The sequence below is a fragment of the Centrocercus urophasianus genome, unplaced genomic scaffold, assembly GCF_019232065.1.
Source record: "Centrocercus urophasianus isolate 14NV4802_14NV808 unplaced genomic scaffold, USGS_Curo_1.0 seq_16, whole genome shotgun sequence".
NCBI lineage: Eukaryota > Metazoa > Chordata > Aves > Galliformes > Phasianidae > Centrocercus > Centrocercus urophasianus.
The window spans coordinates 7,036,397-7,045,523 of record NW_024884711.1 but is presented as its reverse complement, the minus strand read 5'-3'; the positions used below and the strand labels follow the sequence as shown (position 1 = coordinate 7,045,523).

Below are 9,127 nucleotides of genomic sequence, written 5' to 3'. Positions count from 1 at the left end.
CTCCCTCCCTCCCTCCCTCCCTCTCTCCCTTTCTCCCTTCCTTCCTCCCTTCCTCCCTTCCTTCCTCCCTTCCTTCCTCCCTTCCTTCCTTCCTCCCTCCCTTCCTTCCTCTCTCTCTCTCTCTCTTCCTCTCTCTCTTTCGGCAATAAACTCAAGGATTTGTGATTCCTGAGGTGATACAATAATAGCCTCAAGTTGTGCCAGGAGAGATTCAGGTTGGGTGTTAGGGCAAATTTATTCCCCAGAAGAATGGTCAGGCACTGGAATGGGCTCCCCAGGGAAGTGGTTGAGTCACCATCCCTAGAGGTGTTCAAGGGAAGCATTTTGATGTTGTACTGGGGGACATGGTTTGGAGGGGAAATATTGGTGGTGGGTAGACTGTTGGTCTGGATAATCTTGGAGGTCTTTTCCAACATTGGTGATTCTATGATTCTAATGATTCCCATTAATTATAATGGATGGTGCTCTCAAATCCACAAAAATTTATATTTCTCCGTGGTAAAGCACCAATGCAATTAAAGCAGTGCAAGAGCAAGAAGAGAATATTCCCTGAGAGCCCCAGACCTCCTTGTGTAGATCATGTCTCTGGTGTATGGTAGCAGAGCCTGGTAAGGATCACTAAGAGAATTTCAGGCCAAAATGGGAATCCATTTCTAGCTGTGGGAACTCCAGGAACAGTGCACATTTGAGCCACCCATGGGTGCTCCATCTACCTTCAGCTCCAGAAATAACCTCTGAAATAGAGGTGTGTAAAAGTAACTTAAAACTAAAGGACCTTTCCAGGGAGAGGAGCTTTAATCCTTAGCCACGATCTGCATGAAGTAAGCAGCACCCTTGGAATGGCACTTTCCCCATAAATCTGCTTCCCCTCAGCATCAGCTCTTTTCTAGATGTAGTTCAGTGTGCTCTATTCATAGTTCAGAAAGCAATCCGTGCTGAGCTGGGTTTACTTCAGGCATTTAATCCAATAGCAGTGACCTCCAGAGAGCCTTCTCACACTGCTCTTTGTGCTGTAACTCAGCAGTGACAGAACGACGTGGGAGAGGTTGAAGCCTTGCCCAGGACCCACAGCTGTATCTAACCTGGCTGCCCCATGCCTGGGCACAAGCTGTGGGTTCTCCTGTTCCACTCTGGGCTTCTTCCTGGATCTGTGGGAACAGGAATGTGGGATGTCACATGGGCAATGCCACACACAACAGGTAAAACTTCAGTGCTGCTGCTACATGTATAGAAGGAGTCTGCACTGCTGGACTGCTGTGCGGGATGTTGTGAAGTCGCCATCCCCGGAGGTGATCAAGAACTGTGTGGATTTTGCACTGAGGGATGTGGTCTGTGGGCAATGCTGGTGGTAGGTAAAGGTTGGACTAGATGATCTTAGAGGTCTTTTCCAACCTTAATGATTCTATGATCTGTCCATAATTCCAACAAGGTAGTCTCGTCCATATGATAGAGTTGGGGCTGAGGTACAAAGGGCTATTGCTTTCTGTATCTTTGTAACCATTTATCCCTATTCCTTATGCCTTTGTCACATCCTTCTCACAGCTATGAGTTACTGTCACTGAAGACTGGAAGCAATTTACTGCCACCTACGCACAAGTAGCTAATTATAGCCCAGGAGCAGGCAGAAGGAGCCAGGTACATTATGAATCTGTTTTTATTAATGAGCAAGCAGCTAGGCTGAAGATTTCCAATTATGCTCTGTGTGTCAGCAGCAGATTTGCTATGTCCTGGCTTCTTTTTCAGGAACGAGTACAGCAGTCCTGCAGTGTAGATGTATGTTCCCAGTAGGGATGGGGCTATAACTGATGAGTGACAGAGCCCTGAAAGAAGTGCACCATACTCTCAAACACCATGTGCCATTGTCCATTGGCCTTTAAATGCCCATTAACACCCACTAATTTTGATATCTTTTGTGGAAGAAGGACAGAAACTCATTTGGTGGTGATGTGAGCTTTAGGCATTTATTCTCTGAAAGAGCTCTCTTGCTTGGAGTCGTGACTTCCTGCTTTTCCTTCCTTGCATAAGCAGTGCTGTTGCCTCTGGCTATCCAGAGCTTGGTTTCTCCTCAATCACCACTATTGGTGTAAGCACTAATAGCACTTTAAACATGCCAGCCTTTGCAGAGTCAGATAGGACTGGCAGGGCTGGGCTGAGGTTTCGCACAGCCAGAATTGCTGGGGCACATCCCATCAGTCCTGCAACTTTATCCAGAACAGGGCACTGGGGAGCACTGGAGGGGAGGCCATACTCCTCTTCCTACCTAGCAAATCAAATGTGAAGAAGGGATCGCACAATCTGAGGCCTCTGCAATAGTGGAGCACTGCTAAATGTGTCTGAGTTTACATCTGGGTCTGATGAGTTTAATATCAGCCATCAAACATAATAGAGCAGACTGTCTGAATTTCCTTCCTGGGATAATAAGATATACTGAAGTAGGAATGATTCTTTTCATGTTAATAAACTGACTGAGTGCTTTTCATTGCATTGGCACTGTGAGGAATTTGAACTCAATTCAGAACAAAGCCCTTGATCTGCTAGCAGGCTGAGTGGATGTTGTTTGAATTATGCCATTATTTTAAGATTCATTAATGTGATGGTAAAGTTTCCGTCCTTCAGCAAATGGTCACTGTTGAAATATGAACTCCTTCATTAAGGGAAATTAAGGAAGAAGTGTGATGGGCAACAGTGTGCTCTGAAATAATGTTCTTGTTGTATAAGCTTTGCGTTATGGTTTTACCCAGAGCAGGCAGCCAGGCTGGATCACCAGCAGTGTACCTGCTCAGCAAGCACGGCAGCTCCAGAGGATGTAGAAGTGAAAAAACAAGCTGTGGCAGGCAGCTGGGGCAAATGAATGAGAAGGGAAATGGCAAAAGAGCAAACCAGTGGGACACATCAGCACAGGTAAGCCCATGTGCACTACACAGCTCCGAGAAGCACCACCTTGCTCACGAGAGCATTTTGTGCACAGGGATGAAGATGGTATGGGAGTCAGAGACATTTGCAGTAGAGAAACTCAAAGCTACTGGCTGGAGAATTGGACAAATTGACATACTTTCATCAATAGAGCAGGCAAGAAAATGAGGTAATAATGAAAGAATTGAGCTAATCCAGGAGGTAGATGAGGTCTGAGTCTGATATGCTTTGTGAGTTTGATATGTCAAGAGGTGTGTTGACTGAGTTCTTCAATGACTGTCCATATGGACGTGCATGATAGGTAATAATAAGCACGGATTGATCAGAAAGACTTGCATTAAGTGTTCTTTCACCTTTAGACTTGTGGGTAGCTCTCTCAAATGCCATTTCACAGTCTGTGGGTTTGATGTGGTGACTGCCAAATGCAGCAGGTCTCAAGATGGGGAGCAAAGGGAGTTTCTTTTAGATCTGGGCTATCAGGAGGAAGAGGCAAGTTGCCAGGCTACAGGGGAAATGGCTTTTTGGGTGGTCAGAGAGATGGTGGGAAGAGACTGGACTGGGGAAGAAAGAAATACAAGGGCAGGAAGCAGTGGCTGGGAACAAGCAGATGTCTCCATGCTAAGCTAGAAATTGGTTTACAGTCCCTGCCCCACTCCTTTCACCACCTATCTCAAAACCTCAATTCTAATTTCTGCTCCTGCTGAGATGACCCCGCTTTATTGATTTCCTGAGATCCTATAGAAATAGCAATGAGCCGCACGAAGAAATGAGCAGTTTGCAGTATCACTGAGACACCCGTTTAGTGGCTCACAAACTTCCTCGCTGACAGCTGAAAAACTACCTGTCAGTGGGGAATTGTCATCCAACTGTTTTTGGTTTTTTTATTTCTTTTTTTTTTTTTTTTTTTTTTCCCCCGGGGGGGGTGAGTGGGGGGTTGAAAGTATTGGAATGGGGCCAAAAGCACTCTGTGCTCCTATCAGTGGTCTGAAATGGAGCGTAATTTCTTTACTGACAGAATGTGATGGCATAACAATTTGTAATGGGGAAATGACAGGGAAGGCAGGGCAGCCATGCAGGATAATCCAGTTGTGGTGGGAAGCAAAATGTACCCAAGAGAGGCCAGTTCCTTGGCTATGGGCAGCAGATGCAGAGTGGAGAATTACCTCACCCCTAGAGAGCTCCTTGGGCCTACACAATACCAGCGCCTGAATGAGCATTTGTAAGACAAAATCTTTGCTGATGGACATTGCTAAGGTGTAGAGAAGAAGGACTAGGAAGTATGAATAGGAGGGTGGGAGATGATGACAGACTGTCTTTTGTGCATCACCTGGCATTCTGTTGGTCTGAGCCTGAGAACATATATGAAGACGATGGAGAGGGGCAGAAAACATCCACAGCAGTGTTTGAGCACTTCTGCTGAGTCATGCAGTCAAGTTTATTTTAACAAAGATAGGAGATTAAAAGATGACTCGTCGATTCTTCATGTTGGGAAAAATAACAGGTACATAAAGCTTTCTTGTACTTCGAGACAAAACACGTCCCAAAGCATGCAGCTGAGCAAGGAATCCAGCCGAGCTCATGTTGGCACATTTACTGGTGGAAAGGCAGATCTCAGCCTCAAGTAACCTGCAAATCAATACCTGAAGACCCTGTGCAGGTCTGAACAGCACAGTTACAAGATTCAGGCCTCAGCTCGGTGTGGAGTTCTGTAAGGGGCAGTAAGTGAAACAAAAGGACTGGGATATTCAGGGAGCAATGGCCTTTCTGCCTTCCAGGGCAGCTCTGCAGGTATGCTTTTTATGCATTGATGCAAGCAAGCAGCAGTTATTTTCATCAGCAGGATCTTTTTGTGTTTGAAAGTGCTAGGGAGAATGTTAGCTGATTGGAGAGGTGTTCTCTTCTTAAGGAACATCACACTAGGAAAGTCAGCCATGGCTGGTTTTCTTTTCCAAGAAAAATAATGCAGAGAATTTCACACTTATACTACAGCATCTTTTATTTAACCAGGAAAAAAAAATCTTCAGAGGTGTTGCTACATCTGATTGCAAAAGCTTTAATCAGTCTTCTCTAGTTTTAGCTGCATTTGCTTCTGAAAAGATCGTCACCTCCCATTGGAAGTGCAGCAGAACATGGAGGGCAGCCATTACTCAGTTAGGGACGATTTGCTGTTGCTTCTGCCTGGTTAGTCTTCCCTCACTCAGCCGATGCCACTCAGAAAAGGGCTTTTGTTGAAAGGAGGAGATGCTTAACAGGCTTGACAGATTGCAGCATAATTGGCGTAATTCCCCAGAGGCTAAGACTCAGAACAACTTTTCAAAGTTGAAACAAAAGTAGTGCAAGAAATCCTTTTCTCTTTCACTTTGGCACACAGACCTCACCATAGATAGATTTGCTGGGAAGACTCAGCCATGAAAAGTATTTCAGAGCCCCTGATTAGACCCAGGTATGTTGTTCCCATTGCTTTCCTGCTACTTGTTATAATTATCTCCCTAAATTGATTTCCATTAATTGATTTGATTGAGCCTTTTCAGATGAAGGTAGTGTTTCTTCTGATACCTTAGTTCCAGTCATTCAGACCAGCTGCTACCTGTGACTGTCCCTGGCTTTGTTCTGTGGAGTCCCAAATGGTTATTTTTAATAGACTGCCAGAATATGCCCACTGCTCATGGGCAGAAAGAGAAACGGACTAACCATAGTGTATTCCTTGAGACAGAGACTTGCCTAGATTCTGGAAACTGAAGCTGCTGTTGAGCATCCCACATACAGAGGATAAGGAGCATGGCTCAGAGGGGCAGAGTAGATGTGTGAGAGGTGAGCAGCACCTGCAAACCTTAAGCACAAGAAATAAGCATTGTCAAACATATGAACAGAGAAGCTGTGGTGCCCCATTCCTGGAGGCACTCAAGGCCAGGTTGAATGGGGCCCCCAGGCAGCCTGATCTGTGAGCAGCAGCCCTTCCCACTACAAAGAGTTTGAGCTCAATGATCTTTAACATCACTTCCAATTCAAGCTATTCTATGATTCTCATTTGCTATCTGTACTCTATGTGCATCAGGCTGCTGATGGCAGCCCAGAACCAGCTGTTTACCCACTGCCTGTCCATCCCTCAGCTGTGGCATTTTGGCTTCTTCTCAGCCCCACAGCTCTACTCTGAAGAAAGCTGACAGTTTTCCTTCGCTGACTACCCAGAGAGGCTCTATGTGGTATTAAACACACAGTATTTGTGTTTGAGTCAGTATGTTTAAAATGTACTCTGAATGAAACAAAACAGTGTAAGGAGGTGAGTGCCTCATTCACCATATTATCTGCTCTCCCCCCATTTCAGAGTTGGGAAGTGCCGATCCCTCTTGTGTTCATTTTCCTGGAAAGTATAAGCCACTGCTGGAAAGAAACGTGGTTACAGGTCCAGATCCACCTATGGGAAGGGAGGGCTGGGAGCACTGCAGCACGGGCACTGAAGGATTTGTCGAGGTTTAATGTGGACAGGCATAGATGCAGCACGTGTTTGCCACAGGTGTGTTGGAAAAACACTATACATTGCCAGATTTTACTGCTGATGTGCTCTGTGGTTTAGAGGTCTCACTGTGCAGTGTCTTCCAAAATCTATCTAGATTACCCAGAATGTGAAAATCTATAATTGTTTCCAGATCCCCAGTGCTCTTTCAGTAGTCTGCCTTGACATGATGTCTCGTCCAATTTATAGGAGGGAGAGGTTTTTTGATATATATATACCCCATATGAGATTAAGAAACAACGGTTCAAATGTTGGTCCAACCAGTTTATTACAAATCTTAATCAGGAAGATGGGGAAGGGGAGAAGGGCGATAAAAGAGATAGGAAATAGAAGCAAGGAGCCTTTGTAGGAAGCAAGAGGAAAATAGTCATCACCATGGATCCAGCGTGGTTCGTAGTTCAGTCACTGATCTTTAGTAGCGGTGGGTCGTCAGGCGTTGTTGTTCCATTGACGACGACGATTTTTCAATGTTAGTACCAACTTATAAATAAGTCGACTTATAAGTAAGGTCAAGTCAGCTCTTTGGAGTGACAGCTCAAATCCAAAGTGGTTGAGTCAGCTCTCCTTGGAGTGGCAGCTCCTGGTTCTGAGGTCTCAGCAGAAACTCCTTTGTTCCCATCTTCTCGGCCTTGCCAGCAGGTAAGAGGGAGCAGGGATGATCACCTGCATCCTGTTTTTCACAGGACAAGATGGTATCATTCCCCAGTTTTCCCATACCAAGCTGGAACTATTTAGTCACAGGCCAGATCTTCCACCAGTAAACATTCCTGAGCACTCTCTTTCAGAGGCAAACAGCTCTGAAGGAAGGTGCTTTTTTTGAAGGAATGTCCACAAAGTGATATTGATTGTCACACAGTAGCACCCATCACTTGCCTCCTCAATAAATCAGTTAGAGTCTTCTCACAAGAAATACCTCAGGAAGCATGCTTTGAGCCAGAAAACAAAGAAGTGTTCTCACAGATAACAGTGCATACACTGGTTCTCATGCTCTTTTTATAGCATATAGTCCAAAATGCTGCTGTACAAAGTCTGCATCCAGTAGCTGAGCAGGTGGGCTCTCACAACTTCTAGCTGCATAATGGGTAACTGGAAAGGGCAGCTGATAACAGTTGCACAACAGACTGATAAGCCCCTATTGAAGCATTAGCAGGCCTGGATGAACTGCAGCATGGACTGGGCTGGCTTTGTAGGGAAATCGCTCTGTGTCTCGTCCCCAGTATGAAGTTTTCTTTCTCTCTCTCTCTCTTCCAAGAAAGAACGAGTCAGCCTTTAGGGGTGACTTCTTCCAAAAGATTCAGTGCTTGATTCCCAGTCTCAGTATTCATGCTCTCTCCTCAGCAGCTGTTTAGTCCTGGACGTCTGTTTCCAAGGGAAAGCCATCTGCCAGAACTCAACTGGCAACAGCAAGGGCTGCATTCGGGCTTAGTAATGTGAGCCTGAGAGAAAGAAAAGTTGTCCAAAATGTTGTTCTTGTTGAGTTAGTTTTCCCTAGTTGCAGAGAAATGACAGCAGAAGAATTGTTTTTGTTAAAAGGGACAGGAAATCTCTAACAGAATAGGTGAGTGGTTACCGTCACAACTGATTTGTGGAGTGTATCTTACAACTGAACAGTTTTTACTCAGTTTTCTTCTGGTGAGTTGTACAATCAACAAATATCATCAAACCTCATACCAGCCTCTTCCAGCACATTGCCAGTTAAACAACACCTGCTAGGGAGAAGAAAGGAAGATTTAAAAAGGAAAATAAGATAATGAAAACAAAGTGCCATTTTGAACCACATCAATCTTGCTGCAGTAAACAAGGATGGATGACTCAAGGACCATGCTGATAAGGACATCCTAGTTAGCAACAGTTGCATTTCTGTCTCCTTTCCAGAGATTATTTCTCTCTGTTTCAGGAATCAAATCAACTGGGTTCTTCTTGTGGATTCTAAGCTATGCCAACACCAGTCAGTGCAAACCCACTGAGTTCACTGAGTTTCTTTCTGGCAGCATAAGTTCTGGCTTTTACTGACTCTATTGACAAATCCAAGAAGTTGCTCAATATGTTTCATGAGTCTGAAGCTACCTATGCACAAGTCCCAGAAGAAGATCAAAGGTCTACATGAGCACAAACAATCCCACAGATTTCAGGGCTAAGCCTGGAGCCAGTGCACACACATTACAGTGACAGAAACCAGCCTTTGTTTCTCCAGGACTTCAGGTCTCCCTGCATAATTTGAACTGGGAAAACCGATCTCATGAGTGCCTCAATGAAATTACTTTCTCCCATCTCATGAGCAAAACACCAATGCAGCCATGTGAGGAGCCACAAGCTTTGTTTTTCTCTAGGCACGCTGTCTCTGCAGGAGGCCAGCTGCCCATACACCAGCAGCAGATTAGCAGAGCTCTCTGAAGTTACACAAGCAAAGCTTCCTTTCATGCACTGAGCCTCACTTGTGGCTGACCTTCATCTCCCTGTATTCAGGACCCAACAGCATTTCAGCTTGCAACAAGGCTTGTGGTGGGGATGTTAGAGGGCAGGAAGCGATATATGAAAGGGTCCATGGGTCATCACTGCAGACGGGGATATGTGTGGGAGGGCAGAAAAGAGCAAAGCAGGAAAGTAATGTAAAAAATAGAGATGAAAAAATGAAGGCAAAATTGCATAGGAAACAGCAGTAAAGAAGAAAAAGTGTTTGCAATAGAGTTGGTGCAAAAA

The 9,127-nt window shown here is 45.0% G+C and overlaps 1 long non-coding RNA gene across 3 annotated transcripts in view; it reads left to right on the top strand.

Annotated features, from left to right (window-relative positions):
• LOC122159671 overlaps window positions 1-9,127 on the top strand; it is a 40,938-nt gene that overhangs the window by 21,383 nt on the left and 10,428 nt on the right. Inside the window, exon 4 of one of the 3 annotated variants that reach the window (XR_006168580.1) lies at window positions 2,742-2,901. The exons of the other annotated variants lie outside the window; for them this stretch is intronic. This is a non-coding gene — a long non-coding RNA (uncharacterized LOC122159671). The remainder of the gene's footprint in view (window positions 1-2,741; window positions 2,902-9,127) is intronic. 3 annotated transcript variants of the gene reach the window in all.